Below are 22904 nucleotides of genomic sequence, written 5' to 3' on the forward strand. Positions count from 1 at the left end.
CACACAGATAGATACACCTTCTCTCTCAAACACAGTTACACCCTCTCTCTCACAGAGACAGATACACCCTCTCTCTCTCACACACAGATAGATACACCCTCTGTCACATAGACAGATACACCCACTCTCTCACAGATAGATACACCCTCTCTCTCTCTCAGACAGATACACCCTCTCTCAGACAGATACACCCTTTCTCTCACAGAGACAGATACACCCTCTCTCACAGAGATAGATATACCCTCTCACTCACAGTCAGATACATCCTCTCTCTCACACACAGATACACCCTCTCTCAGACAGATACACCCTTTCTCTCACAGAGACAGATACACCCTCTCTCACAGAGATAGATATACCCTCTCACTCACAGTCAGATACATCCTCTCTCTCACACACAGATACACCCTCTCTCAGACAGATACACCCTCTCTCTCTCAGAGACATACACACTCTCTCTCACACAGATACACCCTCTCTCTTTCACAGACAGATACACCCTCACTCTCTCACACACAGATAAAAACACCCTCTCTCACACACAGATACACCCTCTCTCTCTCACAGAGACAGATACACCCTCTCTCAAAGAGAGATACACCCTCTCTCTCACAGAGACAGATACACCCTCTCTCTCACAGACAGATACCGCCTCTCTCTCTCTCACACACAGATAGATACACCCTCTGTCTCACAGACAGATACACCCTCTCTCTCACACAGATACACCCTCTCTCACAGAGACAGATAAGCCCTCTCTCTCACAGAGACAGATACGCCCTCTCTCTCACAGAGACAGATACACCCTCTCTCTCACATAGACAGATACACCCTCTCTCTCACAGATATACCCTCTCTCTCAGACAGATACGCCCTCTCTCTCACAGATAGATACACCCTCTCTCTCACAGAGACAGATACACCCTCTCTCTCACATAGACAGATACACCCTCTCTCTCACAGATACACCCTCTCTCTCAGACAGATACGCCCTCTCACTCACAACAGATACGCCCTCTCTCTCACAGATAGATACACCCTCTCTCTCACAGAGACAGATACACCCTCTCTCTCTCATAGACAGATACACCCTCTCTCTCACAGATACACCCTCTCACACACAGACAGATACACCCTCTCTCTCACAGAGACAGATACACCCTCTCTCTCACATAGACAGATACAGTCTCTCTCTCACACATAGACAGATACACTCTCTCTCTCACAGAGACAGATACACCCTCTCACTCACACACAGATAGATACACCCTCTCTCTTTACACACACAGATAAAAACACCCTCTCTCTCACAGACAGATACACCCTCTCTCTCACAGACAGATACATCCTCTCTCTCAGACAGATAGATATACCCTCTCTCTCAGAGACAGACATAGCCTCTCTCTCTCACACTCAGATAGACACACCCTCTCTCTCTCTCACACACACACAGACAGATACACCCTCTCTCTCAGACACAGATAGATATACCCTCTCTCTCAGAGACAGATATAGCCTCTCTCTCTCACACTCAGATAGATACACCCTCTCTCTCACAGACAGATATACCCTCTCTCTCACAGATACACCCTCTCTCTCAGATACGCCCTCTCACTCACAACAGATACGCCCTCTCTCTCACAGACAGATACACCCTCTTTCTCTCACTCAGATAGATACACCCTCTCTCTCACGGAGACAGATACACCCTCTCTCTCACAGACAGATACCGCCTCTCTCTCTCTCACACACAGATAGATACACCCTCTGTCTCACAGACAGATACACCCTCTCTCTCACACAGATACACCCTCTCACACACAGACAGATACAGCCTCTCTCTGTCTCTCACAGACACACTCTCTCTCTGTCTCTCACAGATACACCCTCTCTCTGTCTCTCACAGATACACCCTCTCTCTGTCTCTCACAGATACACCCTCTCTCTGTCTCTCACACAGACAGACACACCCTCTCCCACAGAGTCAGATACACCCTCTCTCGCACAGACAGATACACTCTCAGACACACAGATACACCCTCTCTCACAGATACAGATACACCCTGTCTCTCACACACACAGAGCGATACACCCTCTCTCTCACAACATGCAGAGAAAAACCCATTCACACAGATACACCACCTCACACTCTCTCAGACAGATACACCCTCTCTCGCACAGATACACTCTCAGACACACAGATACACCCTCTCTCTCTTAGACAGATACACCCTCTCTCTCACACAAATGCACGTTCTCTCTCAGACACAGACACACATCATACCTTTGTTCTTACACACGCTGGCACTCACTGGCACACACACTTTTATCTCTCTGTCTCATACATACCAGCCCTCTATGCCCCACACTGTAAAACAAACTTTTTCCTTTAGTTGTTGCAATTGACAATACAACAACATAAAACCTGCATTATTATAGCATTAAAGTGTACTCATCACAGTTACCGGTTTCTGTTTCCCTAACCTCACCACTGCAGCTTCCCAGTCAGGGCAAAGAGAGGGGAGATCGTCCGTACGGAGGGCAGCAGACCATTCCTTAGCTGCAAATAGAGGGAGCAGAAGTTAGACACCAGATTACTGCCCCTCCCGCACAGTGTATACCCCCAACATTACATCCCCTCTTGTACACAGCCTCCAATCTCAACATTAAACCTTCTCACACAAAGTCTCTACCCCATTACACCCTCTCTTCCACAGTCTCTACCCCCAACATTACATCCTCTCTCACAGTCTCTACACCATTACACCCTCTCTCACACAGTCTCTACTCCATTACACCCTCTCTCACAGTCTCTACCCCCAACATTACACCCTCTCTCTCACAGTCTCTACCCCAACATTAAACCTTCTCACACACAGTCTCTACCCCCAAAATTATACCCTGTCTCACACAGTCTCTACCCCATTAAACCTTCTTTCACACAGTCTCTACCCCATTACACCCTCTCACACAGTCTCTACACCATTACACCCTCTCTCACACAGTCTCTACTCCCAACATTACACCCTCTCTCACACAGTCTCTACCCTCAACATTACACCCTCTCACACAGTCTCTACCCCATTACACCCTCTCTCACACAGTCTCTACACCCAACATTACACCCTCTCTCACAGTCTCTACCCTCAACATTACACCCTCTTTCACAGTCTCTACCCCATTACACCCTCTCTCACACAGTCTCTACACCCAACATTACACCCTCTCTCACAGTCTCTACCCTCAACATTACACCCTCTTTCAGTCTCTACCCCATTACACCCTCTCTCACACAGTCTCTACCCCATTACACCCTCTCTCACACAGTCTCTACCCCAACATTACACCCTCTCTCACACAGTCTCTACTCCATTACACCTTCTCTCACACAGTCTCTACCCCCAACATTACACCCTCTCTCACACAGTATCTACCCCATTAAACCTTCTCTCACACAGTCTCTACCCCATTACACCCTCTCTCACACAGTCTCTACACCACTACACCCTCTCTCACACAGTCTCTACACCCAACATTACACCCTCTCTCACAGTCTCTACCCTCAACATTACACCCTCTCTCACACAGTCTCTACACCCAACATTACACCCTCTCTCACAGTCTCTACCCCCAATATTACAACTTCTCTCACACAGTCTCTACCCCATTACACCCTCTCTCACACAGTCTCTACCCCCAACATTACACCCTCTCTCACACAGTCTCTACCCCAACATTACACCCTCTCTCACACAGTCTCTACTCCATTACACCTTCTCTCACACAGTCTCTACCCCCAACATTACACCCTCTCTCACACAGTATCTACCCCATTAAACCTTCTCTCACACAGTCTCTACCCCATTACACCCTCTCTCACAGTCTCTACACCCAACATTACACCCTCTCTCACAGTCTCTACCCTCAACATTACACCCTCTCTCACACAGTCTCTACACCCAACATTACACCCTCTCTCACAGTCTCTACCCCCAATATTACAACTTCTCTCACACAGTCTCTACCCCATTACACCCTCTCTCACACAGTCTCTACCCCCAACATTACACCCTCTCTCACACAGTCTCTATCCTATTAAACCTTCTCTCACACAGTCTCTACCCCATTACACCCTCTCTCACACAGTTTCTACCCCAACATTACACCCTCTCTCACACAGACTCTACACCATTACACCCTCTCTCACACAGTCTCTACCCCATTACACCCTCTCTCACAGTCTCTACCCCCAACATTACACCCTCTCTCACACAGTCTCTATCCTATTAAACCTTCTCTCACACAGTCTCTACCCCATTACACCCTCTCTCAGTTTCTACCCCAACATTACACCCTCTCTCACACAGACTCTACACCATTACACCCTCTCTCACACAGTCTCTACCCCCAACATTACACCCTCTCTCAGTCTCTACCCCATTACACCCTCTCACACAGTCTCTACCCCCAACATTACACCTTCTCTCACACAGTCTCTACCCCATTACACCCTCTCACAGTCTCTACCCCAACATTACACCCTCTCTCACAGTCTCTAGACCATTACACCCTCTCTCACAGTCTCTACCCCCAAAATTACACCCTCTCTCACACAGTCTCTACTCCATTACACCCTCTCTTACACAGTCTCTACCCCAACATTACACCCTCTCTCACAGTCTCTACCCCCAATATTACAACCTCTCTCACACAGTCTCTACCCCATTACACCCTCTCTCACACAGTCTCTACCCCAACATTACACCCTCTCTCACACAGTCTCTACCCCATTACACCCTCTCTCACACAGTCTCTACCCCATTACACTCTCTCTCACACAGTCTCTACCCCATTACACCCATCCCCTCTTCCACAGTCCCCTCCCTTCCACCTCCTCCCTCACACTGTCTCTCCCTAGCATTGTGGGATTGCTACGTTGGCGCTGGAAGAGTGGCATCTTCTTTAGATTGTGCTGGTCATTGACGCAAACAAGGCATTTCACTGTGTGTCTCGATGTACATGGGATTAATATATTAATGTGAACCCGGATCTGTGCTGTGTACTTGTCAGAATCAGAATAAGGATTAACGTCATTGGCACAGAGTATGGAGCTAAAGTTTCAGATAAACGTATACACACAGCAGCTGGGGTGCCTAAGACTTTTGCACAGTACTGTAGTCATTTCATGTATCGCAGTGTAAGGCTGCCACAAAAACAAAAATATATACATGCCATATGTGAGTTTAGTGTTCAGCACCATCATACCCCAGAAGCTTGTGTGGGAACTGTCCTCGTGGGTCAGTTCTCTCCTCTCTCTGCAATTGGATACTGGACTTCTTAACAGTGAAGCCAGAGTCAGTCGGTGCGGACAGCAGCATCTCTCATTCCATTAAGCTGAGCACTGGCGCTCCCCGAGGCTGTGGGTTCAGCCCGCTGTTGTTCGCACTACTGACACGCAACGGTGTCATAGATTCAGCTCAAACCGTGTCATCAAACGTGTGGGTGACACAACAGTGGTGACAGGACAGAGTACAGAAAGGAAGCAGAGCGGCTGGTGGATTGGTGTGAGAGGAACAATCCAACCCTGATCGTGGAGAAGACAGAGGAAATCGATGTGGACATCAGGAAGATGCAGACAAACTACCCCCTCTGTGAGTACATGGCTCCTCCGTAGAGAGTTAAGTGCACCAAGTTCCTGGGAGTTCACATCATGGATGACCTCACCTGGTCCCTTAATATCACCTCCCTGAACAAGCACGGCACAACAGTGCCTCCACGTCCTGAGAGTATTAAAGCAAGCAAGGCTCCACCCTCAACCTCACTTTAACCGTTTTACCGGAGCACCATTGAGGGCGTCCTGACAAGTTGCATCTCCATCTGGTCTGGGAGCAGCCGAGCATCGGACTGGAAATCTCTACAGAGGACGGTGAAAACGGCCGAGAGGATCACAGGGGTCTCCCTACCATCCATCGTGGACGTTTATCTGGAGCACTGCCTATGCAGGGCTCTCAGTATTATTAAGGATCCCACCCATCCATCCAGCATCCTCTTTGACTTTCTACCGTCAGGTAGGAGACTCCGATGTATAAAGACAAGAACAGTCAGGATGGGAAACAGTTTCTTCCCTCAGGCCATCAGGCTTCTGAACTCCCGGCTGCATCGTATTCAATGTGTCACTGGTTAATCTGTTCCGTATCTTACGTTATTTAATATCAGTTTGTTATCTATGTGTGATTCATCTGTAGATTTTATCCTTACCTTCCTGTGTTATGAGTGATTTACACCCTGGTCCAGAGAAATGGCATCTTGTTTCTATATACATTATGGTTATATATGTTATATACGTGTATATGGTTAACTGACAATAAACTTCATTTGACTGGACTTGATGATAAACCTGATTCTGATCTGGGTCTCTATTGTGGACTGAGAGTGGGGAGGGGGCAGGGAGAGGGGAATCATGGTTGGGAAAAGGGGAAGGGAGAGGGAAGCACCAGAGAGACATTCTGTAATGATCAATAAACCAATTGTTTGGAATCAATTGACCTTGCCTGGTGTCTCAGGGCTGGGTGTGTCTGCACCCATGCCAACCCCCCCACCCCTGGCACTCTTTCTCTGCCACCTGTCCCACACTGCTCCCGCGGCGCCCCACCCTCACCAGATTTACAGACTCACTCTCGACTCCACACTGGCAAATACAGTGCTGAGCACCCGAGCTGCAGGCACAGTGGTGGATGCTGTGAAGTTTGTTGTTTTGCAGTGGCAGTGCATTGAAAAACATACTAATAAAAACTGTAAATTACAGTCAGTATATATAAAAAGTGAATTAAATTAGTGCAAAAACAGAGAAGAAAGTAGTGAGGTGGTGTCCACGTGTTCAATATCCATTCAGAAATCGGATGGCAGAGGGGAAGAAGCTGTTCCTGAATGGTTCAGTGTGCCTTCAGGCTCCTGTACCTCCTCCCTGATGGCAGAGGGGAAGAGGCTGTTCCTGAATCGCTGAGTGTGTGTCTTCAGGCTCCTGTACCTCCTCCCTGATGGCAGAGGGGAAGAAGCTGTTCCTGAATCGCTGAGTGTGTGTCTTCAGGCTCCTGTACCTCCTCCCTGATGGCAGAGGGGAAGAAGCTGTTCCTGAATGGTTCAGTGTGCCTTCAGGCTCCTGTACCTCCTCCCTGATGGTAGCAATGAGAGGAGCAAGTGTCTTGGGTGACGAGGGTCTTTAATGATGGATGCCGCCTCTTTGAGGCATCGCCTTTTGAAGAAGTCCTCGAAACTGGGCAGGTTGGTGGCCATGATGGGGCTGACTGAGTTTACAACTTTCTGCAGCTTTTTCTCATCCTGTGTAGTGCCCCCCCGCCCCTCCCACACCAGGCTCACTGGGCATTGGGTTCCTGTCAAAAGCAGCTCCTTTACTACGGGTTTGTACCCACGGCCAGCAGCGACGCACCGGAGTGAAGGTGTTCCCACAGACGCTGAGGCGGGTATCACCGATGTTCTACTTGAGGGGACAATCCCCCGTTTGCCCAGGACAGGAGAGGCTATTTGCTGCTTCCCGGCGGCAGAGGACAGACAGAGGTCAGAGTTATTCCTCTGAATGCATCAGTGCAGACAACACTGTCTCATTAGGAATTATTTATATGGCTGAATGCTGACTTTGGCAAGGCAGTGTGTGTGTGTGTGTGTGTGTCTGTGTGTGTGTGTGTGTGTGTGTGTAATCAACAATCTCTCCACAGTCGACTGGCTCCATTCACACAGCCCAGCACCTGCACCTCATCATCCTTCCTCCTCCCCAGTGAGAACTGAGTCACTACCCCCTACACCTCCCCCACACCCCCTGGTCTGTCACTACCCCCTACACCTCCCCCACACCCCGGGTCTGTCACTACCCCCTACACCTCCCCCACACCCCCAGTCTGTCACTACCCCCTACACCTCCCCCCACACCCCCGGTCTGTCACTACCCCCTACACCTCCCCCACACCCCCAGTCTGTCACTACCCCCTACACCTCCCCCCACACCCCCGGTCTGTCACTACCCCCTACACCTCCCCCACACCCCCGGTCTGTCACTACCCCCTACACCTCCCCCACACCCCCTGGTCTGTCACTACCCCCTACACCTCCCCCACACCCCCGGTCTGTCATTACCCCCCTACACCTCCCTCACACCCCCGGTCTGTCACTACCCCCTACACCTCCCCCACACCCCCGGTCTGTCACTACCCCCCTACACCTCCCCCACACCCCCTGGTCTGTCACTACCCCCTACTCCTCCCCCACACCCCCAGTCTGTCACTACCCCCTACACCTCCCCCACACCCCCTGGTCTGTCACTACCCCCTACACCTCCCCCACACCCCCTGGTCTGTCACTACCCCCTACACCTCCCCCACACCCCGGGTCTGTCACTACCCCCTACACCTCCCCCACACCCCCTGGTCTGTCACTACCCCCTACACCTCCCCCACACCCCCGGTCTGTCACTACCCCCTACACCTCCCCCACACCCCCTGGTCTGTCACTACCCCCCTACACCTCCCTCACACCCCCGGTCTGTCACTACCCCCTACACCTCCCCCACACCCCCTGGTCTGTCACTACCCCCTACACCTCCCCCACACCCCCGGTCTGTCACTACCCCCTACACCTCCCCCACACCCCCTGGTCTGTCACTACCCCCTACACCTCCCCCACACCCCCGGTCTGTCACTACCCCCTACACCTCCCCCACACCCCCTGGTCTGTCACTACCCCCTACACCTCCCCCACACCCCCTGGTCTGTCACTACCCCCTACACCTCCCCCACACCCCCGGTCTGTCACTACCCCCCTACACCTCCCTCACACCCCCGGTCTGTCACTACCCCCTACACCTCCCCCACACCCCCGGTCTGTCACTACCCCCTACACCTCCCCCACACCCCCTGGTCTGTCACTACCCCCTACACCTCCCCCACACCCCCGGTCTGTCACTACCCCCTACACCTCCCCCACACCCCAGTCTGTCACTACCCCCTACACCTCCCCCACACCCCCAGTCTGTCACTACCCCCTACACCTCCCCCACACCCCCGGTCTGTCACTACCCCCTACACCTCCCCCACACCCCCTGGTCTGTCACTAGCCCCTACACCTCCCCCACACCCCCAGTCTGTCACTACTCCCTACACCGCCCCCACACCCCCTGGTCTGTCACTACCCCCTACACCTCCCCCACACCCCCTGGTCTGTCACTACCCCTACACCTCCCTCACACCCCCGGTCTGTCACTACCCCCTACACCTCCCCCACACCCCCGGTCTGTCACTACCCCCTACACCTCCCCCACATCCACACTGAGAGTTGAGTCACTACCCCTACACCTCCCCCACACCCCCGGTCTGTCACTACCCCCTACACCTCCCCCACATCCACACTGAGAGTTGAGTCACTACCCCTACACCTACTGCATGCCGTGCCGTCACTGACCATTCCATCTGATTGCTGCGCAAGATGATGACCCACAACTCTATCACACATAAAGCCGCCTCCACCATTGAGCACATAGACACAGTGGAGTGTCGCAGGAAAGCAGCATCCATCATCAGGGACCCCCTCCACCCAGGCCGTGCTCTCTTCTCACTGCTGCCATCAGGAAGGAGGTACAGGAGTCTCAGGACTCTCACCACCAGGTTCAGGAACACATTACCCCTCAAACATCAGGAAGGGGTATCGGAACCTCAGACTCACCACCAGGTTCAGGAACAGTTATTACGCCTCAAACATCAGGAAGGAGGTACAGGTGCCTTAGGACCCATACCACAAAGTTCAGGAACGGTTAACACCCCTCAAACTTCAGGCTCACTAACCACAGGGAGTAATTTCACTTGCCCCCACAATCTGTGGGCTCACTTTCAATGACCCTCCCTCTCATGTTCTTGATATTTATTGTTACTACTTTAGTATTTGCACCGATCACTGTCTTCAGCACACTGACTGTCCGCCCTGTTGCTGCAGCCTTTTATTGATTCTATAATGCTTATTGGATATTTTGAGTATATCGACAAGGAAATGAATCTCAGAGTTATATATGGAGATATGTATGTACTTGATAATCAATTTCCTCTGAACTTTGAGTAGCCATGTGCCTCTACCCTGTGCCTTCAGAGCCACCCCACCCACCAGGCTAGAGGAAGGTGGGGGGGTGGGGACTTTGGTGGCTATCGGACAAGGCTACTGACCTCAGCCGCTTACCCTCACCGGGACAAACGTAAGAGGGGAGACGGGAGGCTCGGACACCGCACCCCAGAGGAAGAGCAGAGATTTCCTTAAAAGGCTGAGGGTGGACGTGGAGAGGGGGTTTCCGACCTAGCAGGAGTCTAGGACCAGAGCGTCAGATGAGAAGGATGTCCCTTTAGAACAGAGATGAGAAGGAGGACAGAGATTAGCCAGAGGGTGGTGAATCTGTTGAATTGGTTGTCACAGACAGCAAGTCATTGGGTATATTTAAAGCGGAGGTTGATATGTCCTTGATTAGATGGGGTGTCAAAGATTACAGGGAGAAGGCAGAAGAACGAAAATAGATCAGCCACGACCAAACGTCAGAGCAGACTACATGGACTGAATGGCCTAGTTCTGCTCCCATGTCTTATGGAAGTTTACTCAAATGTTCTGTCTCAGCGTAGTGTTCCCCTGTTGCAGAGCTCACGGCCGCAGGGTTGCTGACGACTGGGATAAGGTGGTGAATCCCTGTGTGGATTTGGTCTGCGAAGGGCCGGACACTGAAACGGAGCGATGGATGTTGAGGGAGTCGGCGGGCACAATGTCGGGAAGGAAAACAAGCTGGAGGTGGATGGGGTGGTCCCGAAGAGCTGCGCAGCAGGCCGCAGGGTTTAGTCAGAACAGTGCAGACACCCATCTCTCCCTTAACCTTCACCACTGAATCGGCCTGGGCACGACCTGCCAGAGAGGAGACAGTCGGTGGCCAAGATAACGTCTCCCGTTCAGCAGCCTCGGTCAACCATGATGTTTATATCAGTTACTGGAGGTCTTCAGTCCGGGGAGGAGAGCCCCTTCGCCCCAGCCCTGGGAACCAAGCGCATCCATGGACTCACAAATCAGCTGCACACCACAGTATGGAACGGGCTGGATGAGCCCATCGAACCTGTAACTCTCAGTTCCTCCCCCCTCTTCCTCCTTTCCTCACTCTCTTTCCCTCCTTCCTCCCTCTCCTCTCCCCTCCCTCTCACCACCTCTGTCTTCCCCACTCCCTCCTCTCCCCCTCCCTCTCCTCTCTTCCCTCTCTCTTTCTCTCCCCCTTTCTCCATCCTCACATCCCTTTTTCCCTCTACTCCCTCTCGCGCCCCTCCTCTCTCCAGCCCCAGTGTTTCCCTTTTCCTGCAATTTTCCCCACCTCTCTCTCCTCTCCCTTTCCGACACAGTGAAACCTCTCCCGTCCTCACCCTCTGTTACTCTCTGACGGGAGAGAATTCCTACCACAGGCCTTTGGGAACCTGCACACCTCTGTCAAAGCTGCTGGATCATTGATTCTCCCACAGCTCCACCCTCCCCCCCATGCCCACAGTATCTGTGTCCGCATGTATCGATCTGCTGACTCAAACAGTCCCTGAAGCCAACCATTCGATACTCCAGCAGTGACCAGCCCTTCCACGAGCATTAGGGATAGCTGACTGACAGGAGCTGGAACTGGGAATCTGAGTAATCTGGATGGCCAAAACTGTGTGTGTGTGGGGAGGGGCACGGACAGGGATGGTAGCCGGGACAAACAGACATAAAACCAGCTGAAAGTTCATCACATCCCAATCTTACGAACTCTATCCTGTGTGTGGAACACCCTGCCGGGGGAGGTGGTACATTAGGGAGACTTAAGAGACCCTTAGATAGGTACATGATTGAAAGAAAAATGGCGGGTTACATGAGAGAGAAGGGTGTTGGGGTGGGGATATGTCTCTACCAAAAGAGATGTAAGGTGCTCCTTCCCTCCCCTAGCCTGCAGGTCACCCTAGGGCAAGGTGTGGCATCTGCTTAGCCCTTTCCCCACCCCAGCCCACCGATCAGGGTCACGTGAACCCACGGGAGCAGGTGGTGGACGGTCGTTTGAGCAGCCGGTGCAGATCACAAGTCCGACTTATGTGACCACTGACACCAGGCAGACAATCTCTGAAGAGTGTTGATAATGGCTGGGGTCACCCGTCTTGTAAAGACACTGCCCAGAAGAAGGCAATGGCAACCCACTTCTGTAGAAAAATTTGCCGAGAACAATCATGGTCACAGAAAGACCACGATCACCCATGTCATACAGCACAGCACATAATGATGACGATGATGTAGGAAGGAAGGGTTAGACAGATCCTTGAGTAGGTTAACAGGTCAACACAATATCATGGACTGTAGGGTCTGTATTCTGATGAAATGTTCTAAGTTTGACGGTGCTGTGGACTGAACACAAATGTTCTGTGATCAACCAGCCCGTGATCCATTTCTCCGGCGTGGAAAACACTGGAACTGAAGGAGTGTGTGAGAATGGCCGCCTCACTTGGAAAGACCGCTTGAGTGGCTGTTTGTGAGACGGTTGAGAGGTGAGGGGATGAGGTGTGGTATCGCGGTTCCAGACGAGGTGCCGTGTAGGACGGATGGGAGGTGGGACAGAAGCAGGGACCAAGGAGTCACGAAGGGAAAGGAGGAGGGAGAGGACCAGGTGTCTGATAAAACCACAAGACACAGGAGCAGAATTTGGCCATTTGGCCATCGAGTCTGCTTCACCATTCCATCAGGGCTGATTTATTATCCCTCTCAGCCCCATTCTCCTCTAACCTTTCACACCCCCACTAATCAGGAACCTGTCAACCTCCACTTTAAATATACCCGACGGCTCAGCCTCACAGCTCTCTGTGACAATGAATTCCACAGATTCACCACCCTCTGGCTGAAGAAATTCCTCCTCATCTCTGTTCTAAATAGACATCTTTCTATTCTGAGGCAGTGCCCTCTGGTCTTAGAATGCCCCACTATAGGAAACATCTTCTCCACATCCACTTTATCTAGGTTTTTGAATATTTGAAAGATTTCAATGAGATCCCCCCTCATTCTTCTAAAGTCCAGTGAAGACAGGCCCCGAGCCTTCAAGCACTCTTCATATGCTATCCCTTTTCATTCCTAGAAACGTTCTCGTGAACCTCGTCTGGACCCTCTCCAATGTCAGCACATCTTTTCTCGAGAGCTTGAAAGCTCCTCAGAATGCTCTGAGCGTGGTCCGATCAATGCCTTATAAAGCCTCAGCATCACATCCTTGCTCTTACATTCTCATCCCTCCACATCGAACACACTTTCCTCGGCTCCCCGTCCCACACCTGCAGCCTGGCCCGCTGAGTATTTTCAGCACTGCATTTATATCTGACATTTCCAGTGTCGGCAGTATTTTGATTTTCGGTTACCCTTTCAAGAAGGGGGAGGGGATCTACTGTCGGGGAACCTAGAATTTACTAAAAATAATTTTGAAGGCTTTCTGCAAACAAAAAAATGCCTTCAGTTGAGAATGTCTGAAGCTTTTGTGTGGTGGGGCTGTGATGCAGGATTCCCGAGCTCCAGGTCTATGGAATTTCAGATCCCAACTGCATGCCCAGGTTGAAAGTGATGAGATTCCAAAAGGGTCTACGTCCAGTTCTGGAGCACTGTGGGGTGGGGTGTCAGTGTATCCAGTCAGACAGCGTGGAAACAGGCCAGTTGGCCCAACATGCCTCTTGCAAGCTGGTCTCATCTAATCCATAACCTAATACACCCGTAACCTACAATGCTGACATTAGACAGTGTTCAAAGGAGATTCATGAAAATAACTTTGGGATTGAAAGGCTTGTTATATGAGGAGTGTTTGATGGTTCTGGGCCTGTATTCGTTGATATTCAGAATAACGATGGGGGAGCTCATTGAAACCTATTGAATGTCGAAGGGCTTTGATAGAGTGGATGCGGAGAGGATGTTTCCTACAGCGGTGGAGTCTAGGACCAGGGGGCACAGATAGAGTGGATGCGGAGAGGATGTTTCCTATAGTGGGGGAGTCTAGGACCAGAGGGCACAGATAGAGTGGATGTGGAGAGGATGTTTCCTATAGTGAGGGAGTCTAGGACCAGAGGACACAGATAGAGTGGATGTGGAGAGGATGTTTCCTACAGTGTGGGAGTCTAGGACCAGAGGACACAGATAGAGTGGTTGTGGAGAGGATGTTTCCTCTAGTGGGGGAGTCTAGGACCAGAGGACACAGATAGAGTGGATGTGGAGAGGATGTTTCCAGTAGTGGGGGAGTCTAGGACCAGAGGGCACAGATAGAGTGGATGTGGAGAGGATGTTTCCTATAGTGGGGGAGTCTAGGACCATAGGACACAGATAGAGTGGATGTTGAGAGGATGTTTCCTATAGTGGGGGAGTCTAGGACCATAGGACACAGATAGAGTGGATGTTGAGAGGATGTTTCCTATGGTGGGGAGTCTAGGACCAGAGGACACAGATAGAGTGGATGTGGAGAGGATGTTTCCTATCGTGGGGGAGTCTAGGACCAGAGGACACAGATAGAGTGGATGTGGAGAGGATGTTTCCTATGGTGGGGGAGTCTAGGACCAGAGGACAGAGATAGAGTGGATGTGGAGAGGATGTTTCCTATGGTGGGGGAGTCTAGGACCAGAGGACAGAGATAGAGTGGATGTGGAGAGGATGTTTCCTATGGTGGGGGAGTCTAGGACCAGAGGACACAGATAGAGTGGATGTGGAGAGGATGTTTCCTATCATGGGAGAGTCTAGGACCAGAGGACACAGCCTTAGAAAAGAGGGGCATCCATTTAGAACAGAAATGAGGAGGAATTTCTTCAGCCAGAGAGTGGTGAATCTGTGGAATTCACTGTCATAGACAGCTGTGGAGGCCAAGTCATTGGGTATATTTAAGGCAGAGGCTGTTGGGATTCGTGTTTAGTCAGGGCATGAAGGGATACAGGGAGAAGGCAGGAGATTGGGGCTGAGAAGGAAAATAGGTCAGCCAAGGTGAAATGGCAGAGCAAATTCAATGGCGTGATTCCGCACCAATATCTTATGGTCTTATGATCTTAAACCTTTTCTATCCGTGTACCCGTCCAACTGTCTTTGAAATGTTTTCATTGTTCCTGTCTCCCTGATTGAGTTAGGATGTCTAACTCACATCTTCGCATTCAAATCCTTCACTCCCAGTTCAAGGTAAGTCAGCGAGCCCTTGGCGGGCAAAGGAAATGCTTCAAAGATCATATTGAAAGGACTAGATAGGGTGAATGTGGAGAGGACGTTTCCTCTGGTCGGGGAATCCAGAACTTGAGGGCACAGCCTCAAAATTGAAGGGTGACCTTTTAGAACAGAAGTGAAGAGGAATTTTTTTAGCCAGAGAGTGGTGAATCTGCGGAGCCGAAGTCTGTGGGTATATTCAAAGCGGAAGCTGGTAGTTTCCTGATTGGTCGGGCCAACATGGGATATGGTGAGAGGGCCGGTGTATGGGGTTGAATTGAATTTGGGATCTGCAATGATGAAATATCAGGACAGACTTGATGGGTTGAATGTTCTAATTTTGCTCCCGTGTCTTATGGTCTTATAATGTCAAGATCGGCTGGAAGAAATTCAACACTCAGAAAAGAAATTCAGGATCTAAAATCTGGGAAGACTTTGCACTCGGTAGATAGACCTAGAGGAAATCTGTTCAAGAGGGAGCTGTGCGACATGACTCTGACTTCTGCTGTATTGTGGAGAAAGGAGAAACGGAACAAGCGAAAGACCCACCCACCAACCAGAGCCACCACTCCCTCATGAGCGCACTGCACCAGAATATGTGGATCTACGGCCATCTGAGAACCCATCGATAGACAACCTCTCTGGGGAACATTACACTCAGCTTGAGTGACCACACTCCTCAACCACTTCCTCTAGCAATTCATTCCACACACCTACCACCCTTTGTGTACAAAAATTACCCTTCACGTTCCTCTTAAATCCCTTCCCTCTCACACTAAACCAAGAACCCTCAAGTTGTACCCTGAGGTAAAGACTGTATGCATTTACTCTGCCTGTACCCCTCATACTAATGCCCTTCCCTTGGACAACATTGGTGGTGTGGAGAGGGGAGACTTGCAGCTTGGGCAACTTCCGGTCTTCCATAAAAAGAAACCTTGCACAGGCTTGCACCCATGGCCTATCGAGATTAACGGAGGCCTACACTACACCCCTCATGATATTAGACACCACTGACGCCCAAACCCAGGATATTCCAGAATTGGAATTCTTGGACCTTCTTGGAATTTCACCATGTTCCGTACCATGGAGAGTATTCTAACTGGTTACATTGCTGTCTGGTATGGAGGCTTCTCCACCTCCCTCCTGATGGTGGCAATGAGAAGAGGGCTTGACCTGGGGATGGGGGTCCTTAATGGTGGATGCCGCCTTTCTGAGGCATCGCTCCTTGAAGATGTCCTGGATACGACAGAGGCTAGTGCCCATGATGGAGACGATTAATTTTACAACTCTCTGCAGCTTATTTCGATCTTGTGCAGTAGCGCCCCCACCCCGTACCAGACGGTGATGCAAACATTTAGAATGCCCTTCTGTAGGTACATCTATAGAAATCTGCGAGTGTTTTAGGGGACACACCAAATCTCCTCAAACCCCTTCAGTGTGACATGGACCAAGAAGTGGGGCCAAACGCAGGGGGAACCGTCTGTGACTCCACCCTGAGTCTAAAATGTTTTCATGTTTTTAAACTCCCCATGGTCTTTCCCCTCATCATCTCCATGATGTCTTCCAGCATCCATCATTAAGGACCCCCCGCCCCCCCATCACCCGGGACATGCCCTCGTCTCATTGCTACCATCAGGGAGGAGGTACAGAAGCCTGAAGACACACACTCAACAATTCAGGAACAGATTTCTGAATGGACAGTGAACCATGGACACTACCTCAATACTTTTTCCTCTCTTTTTGCACTACTTAGTTAAATTAATTTTCTTAACATACATACTCTTTTCAATTTACAGCTTTATTCATTATCATGGATTGCAATGGTGAGGGAACACATACCATTCCTCACTGAGGGACCAGAAGTGGGGAGACTGAGCACTTTCAAGTTGCTGGCCGTTAATGTCTCTGAGGATCCAACCTGGCCCCAACGTTTCGAAGCAGCTACAAAGAGGTCATGACAGCAGATATATTTCATTAGGGGTTTGATAGGATCTTGTGTGTCACCAGGGACAAGCACATTTCTACAGATGTACCATGGAGAGGATGCTAACTGGCTGTATCACCGTCTGGTACTGCACAGGATTGGGATAAGCTGCAGAGAGCTGTCAGCTCCATCATGGGCACCAGCCAACCCAGTATCCATGACATCTTCAAGGAGCGATGCCTCAAAAAAGGCAGCATCTATCATGAAGGGCCCCCCTTGACCCAGGACATGCCCTCTTCGCATGGTTACCATCAGGAAGGAGGTACAGGAGCCTGAAGACACACACTCAGTGATTCAGGAACAGCTTCTTCCCCTCTGCCATCAATTTCTGAATGGACAGTGAACCCACGAACACCACCTATTTGTGTCCTCTCTTTTTGCACCACATACTTAATTTAATTTCTGATATGTACTTATGCAGTTCAAATATTATGTATTGCAATGTACTGTGGCTGCATAACAAATTTCACAACACATGCCTGTGATATTAACCCTGATTCTGACTCTGGCTTGAGCACCCATTACAAGGGGCAATTCATTGGCGACTTTCTGTGTGCTGCAGACAATTGTTCCGTTCAGAATCACTCCAACAGAATGTCCCCATTTTCAACGTTCAAGGAAAATGTATTATCAAAGTACAAATTTGCCACCGTATACAACCCTGACAGTCATTTTCCTCTGTGCATTCACGGTGAGTACAACACAATGGAATCAATGAAAGGCCGCACCCAACAGAACGGACAATGCGCAAAAGACAACAAACCGTGCAAACACAGAAAAATGTCCTTGACAGCGAGCTTGGGCAGAGACAGCTTCAGTGTGCTGACAAGGCCGTGCCGGGTAGCAGTTAGCATCACGTTATTGCAGCTCAGAGTTCAACTGTGGCCACCTCCGTAAGGAGTCAGTACGTCCTCCCCAGGTGCTCCGCTTCCCTCCCACAGTCCAAAGACAACCAACTAACCGGTATGATCGGTCATTGTAAATTGTCCCGTAATGAGCCGAGGGTTAAATAGGTGGGTTGCTAGGCAGCTTGGGTCGAAGGGCCGGAAGGGCCTGTTCCGCGCTGTATCTCAATAAATAGGTACGCCAGCAAGAGAACGCAGAGAGTCCAGGAACAGAGTTCACTGATCTCTCTCTGATGCTGACCTCTCTATGCACAGAAAATTCCGCAGGGTTCGGTGTTTTGATTATAGGGAGAATTTTTGGGAGCCTGGTGAAGAATGAGGCAGAGAGAGAGAGGGGAGAGAGTGGAGAGAGGAGGACAGAGGGGAGTAAAGGGGTAGAGGTACAGGGGGTTAGAGGGGGAGAAGGGGGAGAGTGGGGGAGGGAGAGTGTGATAGTGGGGATACAGAGAGAGAGCGGGTATACAGAGACAATGGGGATAGACAGAGTGGGAATAGAGAAAGAGAGAGTGTGGGGATACAGAGAGAGGGAGAGTGGGAATAGAGAGAGTGGGGACAGAGATAGAATAACTGTCAGTGGGATTAGAGGTGAAGAATGGGAGGGAGGGAGGGAGAGAGAAAGAGTGATAGTGGGAATAAAGAAACAGACAGACAGTGGGGATAGAGAGAGAAAGATAGTGGGGATTTAGAGAGAGAAAGATAGTGGGGATTTAGAGAGAGGTAGTGGGGATAGAGGCAGAGAATGTGGTGGTAAAGAAAGAGAGACACACACAGATGGGGATAAGAGGAAGGGAGACATGGGGATAGAAAGAGAGGCAGACTGACAGAGAGGGAGATAGTAGACTGTGGATAGAGTGAATGAGTGACAGTGGGGTTAAAGATACAGAATGAAAGTGGGGACAGATGGGGGGTCACAGTGGGGACTGAGGGGTGGGAGAGACAGAGAGTGTGAGAAAGAAGGGATAGAGAGAATTATAGAGAGAAATATTGAGAGAGTTAGAGTGAGTGAGAGAAAGAGAGAGAGACAGTTGGGACAGAAAGAGAGAGGGCCCAACAGGGTGGGAGGGAAGGAGGGGAGAGAGAAGGTGAGGGGGAAAGAGTGATAGTGTAGAGAGAGACAGAGAGGGTAGTTAGAGAGAGATGGTGAGGATAGAGAGAGAGAGACAGTGAGGAAGAAAAAAGAGACAGAGGTGATAGATAAACAGTGGAGAATAGCGAGGGAGACAGTGGAATCGGGAGATGCAGAGGCAGAAAGAGGAGATAGAGAGAGGGGGGGTCTAGAGAGAGACTGGTCAGTGAGGATAGAGTGAGAGAGAGTGTGGATAGAGGGAGGTGCAGTTGGGATAAAGAGAGAAACAATGGGAGAGAGAATAAAAGAAACAGTAGGGATACAGAAAGTGACAGTGGGGGTAGAGACAGAGGGGATAGAGAGACCGTGGGGTATAGAGAGAGAGAGTGGGGATAGAGAGAGATATGGTGGGGTAGAGAGACAGAGTGGGGACATAGAGAGAGTGAATGACAGTGGGGATAGAGATACTGAGAGAGAGACTGTGGATTGAGAGACAGTTGGGATAGACAGCGAAACAGTTGGGGAGAGAGAAAGACAGTAGGGATAGATGGAGTAACAGTGGGGATAGAGAGAGAGAGTTTGGATAGAGAGTGGGGATAGAGGGAGTGACGGAGCAAGAGTGAGGACAGAGAAAGAGATTGATAGTTGGGATAGAAAGAGACAGCTGGAACAGAGAGAGATACAGAGAGACAATGGGGATGGAGAGGGGAGGTGAGACAGGGGATAGCGGGCGAGTTATAGTGTGGATAGGTATACAGAGTGAGCATGGAGATGGAGAACGACAGTTGTGATGGAGATAAAGACAGAAAGATGGGGGATAGAGAGAGGGGGATACAGATAGCTAGGGAGAGATATACAATGGAGATAGAGGGACGGGGTAGAGAGAGAGAGAGGGATGGAATGTGACAGTGGAGACAGAGGTAGAGAATAGACAGTGGGAGAGAAAAGAAAGAGGCAAAAGGGATAGAGAGAGAGACAGTGGGTAAGGGAGAAACAGTGGGGTTAGAGATAGAAAGATAGGGGATTGTGAGAGACAGTGGGGATGGGGGAGAGAAAGAAAGTGAGAGAGACAGAGAGGGGATAGAGATAGATGGAGAGAGAGAGAATGTTTATAGAGAGTGAGTGACAGTGGGGAGAGAGAGGAGAGGGGAGGAGGAGGAAGAGAAGGAAAGGGGAAAGGGGTTGGGGAAGATAGAGAGATATATATAAATCTGGTGGTGGAGGTATGGAGTGTGTGAATGGAGCGGGAAGGCGGGGGTTAAACTGGCAGCAATCGAGGGTCGAGGCCGGTTTAACAGCCTAGATGTTTCCAGCAGGAAATCTGAACTGGGCAACCTCTCAATCTCCCCCCACCCCCGCACACACACACCTGGTCTTCCCTCTCCACCCCGGTCTCATCCCCGATTTCACATTCCCTGGACTGTTTCCTTACCCCCCCCCCCCCCCACACACACACCGGTCAGTCGTTGCCTCTTCCTCCCCCGCGGTTTGACCGGGAGCCGGTGAGCCACAGCAGCCCGATCCCGGGGACCGGGAGAAGTGGTTCCATGGGAAGGGAGAGGTTCCGGATACCGGTACCGGGGGAAGCGGAACCCCCGGCCCGAGGGTACCGGGGGAAGAGAGTGCCCGGTAGATCCTGGGATACCGAGGGAAGCGGGTATCTCGTTACAGGGCACTGAAACACAGGTGAGCACAGTGTCCATCCCCGGTGGATCCGGACACCGGGAGTTCCGGGTGAAGCTTCCCTCCCGGTACTCCGATACCGTGGGGAGCGGGTGTCTCTTTCCGGGGGTTTCGGGCAGTCCGGGAGGGTGCGGCGTGACCGATTACCGGTGGTTCCGGATACCGGACCGGCGGAGCGGGATGTCCGATTACCGGGAATGCGGGTGCTCCGGTGTCCGGCGACTGCGGCCGGTGAGCGGGCCCACCGACGGCTCCAACCTCCTGGCCTGTTCGCTGCGCGTTGCCGAATGTGTGGAACCGCAGCCCGGCTGCTCCGCGAACGCGCTCGGTGATTTCCCGGGGGCGCGGCGCCGATCCGCGCTCCCGAACGGTGCCGCGCCGGCAGATGTGTCCGCGTCCGCTCCTCCCGCCGCCGCACCGACACCGACAGCCGGACCGGCGGCGTCGCTCCTGGACCCTGCAGCGCTTCTCACGGCGGAGCCCAGGCACCGAGACAGGGCGGAGAACCGGCACCCCGACACCCCCACCCCGGACACCCCCACCCCGTCCGACACCCCCACCCCGTCCGACACCCCCACCCCGGACACCCCACCCCGGACACCCCCACCCCGGACACCCCACCCCGGACACCCCCACCCCGTCCGACACCCCCACCCCGTCCGACACCCCCACCCCGTCCGACACCCCCACCCCGTCCGACACCCACACCCCGTCTGACACCCACACCCCGTCCGAGACAGGGCGGAGAACCGGCACCCCGGACACCTCACCCCGGACACCCCACCCCGGACACCCCCACCCCGTCCGACACCCCCACCCCGGACACCCCACCCCGTCCGACACCCCCCACCCCGGACACCCCCACCCCGGACACCCCACCCCGGACACCCCCACCCCGTCCGACACCCCCACCCCAGACACCCCCACCCCGTCCGACACCACACCCCGGACACCGCCACCCCGTCCGACACCCCCACCCCGGACACCCCACCCCGTCCGACACCCCACCCCGGACACCCCACCCCGTCCGACACCCCCACCCCGGACAACCCCACCCCGGACACCCCACCCCGGACACCCCCACCCCGGACACCCACACCCCGGACACCCACACCCCGGACACCCCACCCCGGACACCCCCACCCCGGACACCCCCACCCCGGACACCCACACCCCGGACACCCCCACCCCGGACACCCCCACCCCGGACACCCCCACCCCGGACACCCACACCCCGGACACCCCACCCCGGACACCCCCACCCCGTCCGACACCCCCACCCCGGACACCCCACCCCGGACACCTCACCCCGGACACCCCACCCCGGACACCCCCACCCCGTCCGACACCCCCACCCCGGACACCCCCACCCCGGACACCCCCACCCCGGACACCCACACCCCGGACACCCACACCCCGGACACCCCCACCCCGGACACCCCCACCCCGGACACCCCACCCCGGACTCCCCCACCCCGGACACCCCCACCCCGGACACCCCCACCCCGGACACCCACACCCCGGACACCCCCACCCCGGACACCCCACCCCGGACACCCCCACCCCGGACACCCCCACCCCGTCCGACACCCCCACCCCGGACACCCCACCCCGGACACCTCACCCCGGACACCCCCACCCCGTCCGACACCCCCACCCCGGACACCCCACCCCGGACACCCCACCCCGGACACCCACACCCCGGACACCCACACCCCGGACACCCCACCCCGGACACCCCACCCCGGACACCCCCACCCCGGACACCCCACCCCGGACAGCCCACCCCGGACACCCCCACCCCGTCCGAGACAGGGCGGAGAACCGGCACCCCGGACACCTCACCCCGGACACCCCACCCCGGACACCCCCACCCCGTCCGACACCCCCACCCCGGACACCCCCACCCCGTCCGACACCCCACCCCGGACACCCCCATCCCGGACACCCACACCCCGGACACCCCCACCCCGTCCGACACCACCACCCCGTCCGACACCCCCACCCCGTCCGACACCCCCACCCCGTC

The 22904-nt window shown here is 52.9% G+C and overlaps 1 protein-coding gene across 9 annotated transcripts in view; it reads right to left on the bottom strand.

Annotated features, from left to right (window-relative positions):
• Positions 1–21367, bottom strand: part of rimbp2b (RIMS binding protein 2b) — a 239296-nt gene extending 217929 nt beyond the window's left edge. For 3 of the 9 annotated variants that reach the window (XM_059994581.1, XM_059994572.1, XM_059994573.1), the window contains exons 1-2: positions 21068–21366; positions 2466–2560 (exon numbers count right to left, since the gene is read on the bottom strand). The gene's annotated coding sequence lies outside the window, so the exon portion shown is untranslated. Of the gene's footprint in view, positions 1–2465; positions 2561–21022 lie in introns of all 9 variants that reach the window. The other 6 variants (XM_059994576.1, XM_059994574.1, XM_059994577.1 and 3 more) reach the window with 5 other exon arrangements.
• Positions 21368–22904: the final 1537 nt, after the last annotated feature.

This window comes from Hypanus sabinus, chromosome 18 (genome assembly GCF_030144855.1).
Source record: "Hypanus sabinus isolate sHypSab1 chromosome 18, sHypSab1.hap1, whole genome shotgun sequence".
Taxonomy (NCBI): domain Eukaryota; kingdom Metazoa; phylum Chordata; class Chondrichthyes; order Myliobatiformes; family Dasyatidae; genus Hypanus; species Hypanus sabinus.